Source organism: Paramisgurnus dabryanus, chromosome 9, assembly GCF_030506205.2.
Source record: "Paramisgurnus dabryanus chromosome 9, PD_genome_1.1, whole genome shotgun sequence".
In the NCBI taxonomy this organism is placed as follows: domain Eukaryota; kingdom Metazoa; phylum Chordata; class Actinopteri; order Cypriniformes; family Cobitidae; genus Paramisgurnus; species Paramisgurnus dabryanus.
Genome location: NC_133345.1, coordinates 42,002,616 through 42,007,138, shown reverse-complemented (window position 1 = coordinate 42,007,138; position 4,523 = coordinate 42,002,616). Strand labels below are relative to the sequence as shown.

Below are 4,523 nucleotides of genomic sequence, written 5' to 3'. Positions count from 1 at the left end.
GTACTTGTTTAACTCACAACGACAACGGGAAAGTCATTGAGCCCTGTGTTTTTATTTATCCACGTTCTAAAATTGCTATGCTTTCGTTGTTTCTTGATTGCTCTGTACATTTTTTTTTGTTTCTATTCCACGTAAAGTTACTTTGTAATAACGAAACCATATATTTGAATGCGCAATTTAAATCCATTTGATTTAAATTGTTTCACATATTTCACTCTACCCGGTTCAACCGGGCTGGAAACGGAATAAAAACAGGGTAGATCTCGAAGAATGTTTGGTCTCAGACGTGGCTTCGTGCGCTTTCCACCTGGTCACACACAGTAAATGAAATGTTAGTCGGACGGCCTCCGGGGGCGCCGTCGATGTGATCGGTCACAGGAAGATGCGGCCGTCTGGCCTCAAAGGGTGTCGCTCATACTTACCTGGCAGGGGAGACACCATGATCATGAAGGTGGTTCACCCAGGGCGAGGCTCAGCCATTGCACTCCGGTTGGGCTGACCCTTTGCGAATTCCCCAAATGTGGGAATCTCGACTGCAAAATTTCTGATAGTGGGGGACTGCGTTCGCGCTCTCCCCTGACCTTTGTGTTAAAAATAGATTCGCTTGTCGTTTTACGTAAAATCCAAGAGACGTCTAACCACGGCCCAAGAATACATTAGTCATCAAAAAAGCGGCTATTCAACGACTACATAACTTTTAATAGACAGCGAATAAGTGTCTAGGCTAAAACAAGGCTTAATTTGGGCTGTCAGTGAAAATCTAATAGCCGTTTGACCATTCCAAACGAATAGACTAGCCATTAAATAGAACCACAATCAAACGGCTACATGTCTAAGAGCACAAAATAATGCTTAGATGATTCTTTTACTTCCAATATAAGAGGTTCTCGGGAATGGCAATCATCCAAACTAATAAATTATAAAGGCTTTTATAAGAAAATGACAACAGTTAAACAACCTAGACAGCGTTGGGCAATACAAAATGCTAATAAATACAAGACAAATTGAAATATTGTACATGCATGTACATTAAACAAGCCAACAAATCTGCCAATGGGCTACGACAATTTTTCTTGAATTAAGTGTTTATATCTAGATTTGTTTCTTACCCCTTTGGCAGATTTATTTGCTTGTTTTAAGCCCAAATTCTGAGTTTTTTCTCCCTAAAGGCTAGGTTTATTTTCTTAGGGCATTTTGCTCATCAAAAAATGCATCTTATTTTAAGACTTTCTAGATATTTGTATAGTTAAAACAGTTCGAAATAACAAGTAAGAAATGATTTTTTGCAATGTATTCATTCATTCGCTACCCTTCATACTACAGCTGTCGAAAAACCACAGCAACGTCGACAGACCTGGAAGCGTAGCTGTATTTGTTTAACTCACAAAGACAACGGGTAAAGTATTTTCTTGATTACCTAAATGACTTGCTGTAGGAAAATAAGTTTAGGTTTAAGGGGGGAAATACAGTTTAAAGGGATATTTCAATTTATGATGATAATTCTGTCATCATTTACTCATGCATACAGGCTTACAACAACACGAGGATTAGTTTTTTTCTGAGTAACACAAAAGAAGGTATTTTGAGGAATGATGGTAAACCCACAGCAGATAGTCACCATTGACTTCCATAGTAGGAATAAAAAAATATGATGGAATTTAATAGGTACCATCAACCGTGTGCTAACCATCACTTTGCAAAATATTTTCTTCATCATTTATCACGATACTTCCAAAATATTTTTTCCTACTAAGTCAATATTTCATTATTTGCTTTACAAGCTTAAAAATGATGGTGACAGGATTCCATGGTAATCACAAACAGGTAAACAAGTAAAATAATCACTATTTACTTTTAAAAGCATTTTGAAAATTGCTTGCTTATGCTGGGAGTAAAGGTATTTCATGCAAAAGGTATTTCCTCTTTAAAAGGTAATGTATGCTTCTTTTAAAGCTGACACATTTGCCACATTAAAATAACAGAAATGTGTACTGTTTAAACTTTTTGGAGCCGGTGTGTCTGTGTTCTTGGGGCACACATCTACATGTAAAAGCAGAATTGCTTATTATTCTTCTCTATTTCTTGTATAGGTCAATTATGAGTGAAGAACCGTTCACCAAATGAAGACCGCAGCCAGGTGACGGGATCCTGTGGTAATCACAAACAGGTAAACCAGTAAAATAATCATCATTTAATGTTAAAATAATTTTGAAAATTGAAGTTCTGTGTGTTCTTATTGTACTTTATTTATTTCTGCAGGTAAGCACCATACCGTAAGCTTCATTCCCTTTATAACAGGTAAGGTTCATACTGTTTTATTCTTTTGTACTGTTTTATTCGTACTGTTTTAAATCATTCAGTAAATGCAAAGTTAAACTGATGTGTTTTTAATCTAGATTTAAAAGTGTCTACTGTTGAAGCACATCTGATCTCTTCTGAAAGCTGATAATAACTGAATGCTGAGGCACCTTGTTTTGAGTGAACCCTTGTTTTTTCTAAATGACCTGATCCTATTGATCCGAGTAATCGGTTTCATATTCGATTAGCATATCTGTCATGTATTGTAGCCATGAAGTGGTTTTTAAACAAGAAACAGTACTTTTTAAATCCATTGACCATTGCAATAATCGGCCCTGCTGGTGATGAAAGCATGAACAAGTTTCTCTAAGTCCTGTCTTGAGACAAAACGCTTAGGTTACTCATGTAACCCCGGTTCCCTGAAATAACGGGAACGAAGCATTGCGTCAGTTTGCTGACGCTATGGGGGAAACTCCTGTTTACTCCGTGATTGAAGCCTATTGGTTAACGTCTGTAGAAAATACAGACCAATGACGTTTGAGCCCGCGCGGGGGCGTGGCACACGTCCCTATATAAGCCGGTGAAATACGTCAAGAGCTCATTATTATTCGACTGAAGCGCGCAGCCGAATAACACTCGCTGCGTAGACGATTGTAGCACGGCCAGCGACGCAATGCTTCGTTCCCGTTATTTCAGGGAACCGGGGTTACATGAGTAACCTAAGCGTTCCCTTTCAATACGGTTCACTTCGCATTGCGTCAGTTTGCTGACGCTATGGGGGAACGTAATCCCATCCCGCCGTGCATACACAACGGACTGAGGTGCCCTTACCGGAGAGACACTGCATGTGGCCCTAACCCAGCATATACATAGCTCTAGCGAGCGCAAGTGTAAGCACCATATATGAGACAGTAATACGCATACAGTGAAGTTTCTAAACGCACCATGATGCATATACAATAGAGCACGAGACAGCGGGTTCCCTGAGCGCGCCGCGAGCTGTGCATGATTTATTAATAGGTAGCCATGACGGTGAGCTAGCAACGCACCGTGAAGGCATACAGAAACGCAATCGCGTGAATCATTAAGCCGATAAGACCTGTGCTTGTAAGGCAGGGACATCCAGGCTATAAAATCTGACAAACGTAGACGGCGAGGACCAGCCGGCCGCGTTACAAATGTCAACGATAGAAATCCCCGTAGACCAAGCCCAAGATGAAGCCATACCCCTCGTGGAGTGAGCTTTTAAACCAACTGGACAATGTTCATTCAGGGAGGCGTAAGCCAAAGCAATGGCTTCGACGATCCATTTAGATAGCCTCTGTTTAGTGAGCGGCATACCTAAGGAATGTTGTGCGAAGCTTACGAACAGCTGATCTGACTTGCGGTATGAGGCAGAACGGTCCGTGTATATTCTTAACGCTCTGACGGGGCAGAGCGTGTTCGGGGTTTGTTCGCCGTCCGCCATTGGAAGGGCGAGAAGTGAAACCACCTGAACTCTAAATGGCGTGGTCAAAACTTTAGGAATGTATCCCGCTCTCGGTCTAAGGATCACTTTGCTATCGTTAGGACCGAATTCCAGACACGACGGGTCAATTGAAAACGCGTGTAAATCGCCCACTCGTTTAACCGATGCCAACGCCAGGAGGAGAGCGGTTTTAAACGAGAGAGCGCGCAGGTCAGCCTGCTCGAGGGGCTCGAAAGGGGGACCGCGCAGCGCTTTCAGGACCGTGGACAGATCCCAAGACGGGACCGTGTTAGGTCGCGGTGGGTGTAGTCTGCGAGCGCCTCTGAGGAATTTAATGATTAGATCATGTTTTCCCACGGTGCGACCGGCGATAAGGGCGTGATTCGCCGTTATCGCCGCCACATACACTTTAAGCGTCGAGGGCGCGCGACCGCTGTCCAGCATTTCCTGCAGAAAGGAGAGAATATGCTCCACTTCACAGGTGTTTGGGTTTAAGTCTTTCGTCGTGCACCAATCAGAAAAAATAGACCACTTTTGAGCGTAAAGGCGCCTGGTAGATGGGGCCCTAGCTTCAGTTAGAGTATTTAACACTCGTCCTGAAAGGCGTGAAGGTTGCCGTTCAGAGACCAAACGTGTAGATTCCATAGCTCCGGCTGTGGATGCCATATCGTCCCTCTCGCCTGAGATAGGAGGTCTTTCCTCAGCGGTACTGGCCATGGTGCTGATGTTTTCAGCTGCCATAGGTCGGGGAGCCACG

General features: G+C 42.8%; 1 non-coding gene across 1 annotated transcript; it reads left to right on the top strand.

Moving 5' to 3' along the window:
* Positions 1–414: 414 nt before the first annotated feature.
* Positions 415–579, top strand: LOC135752680 (U1 spliceosomal RNA). The gene has a single exon (XR_010533213.1). It is a non-coding gene; the product is annotated as a U1 spliceosomal RNA (small nuclear RNA).
* Positions 580–4,523: the final 3,944 nt, after the last annotated feature.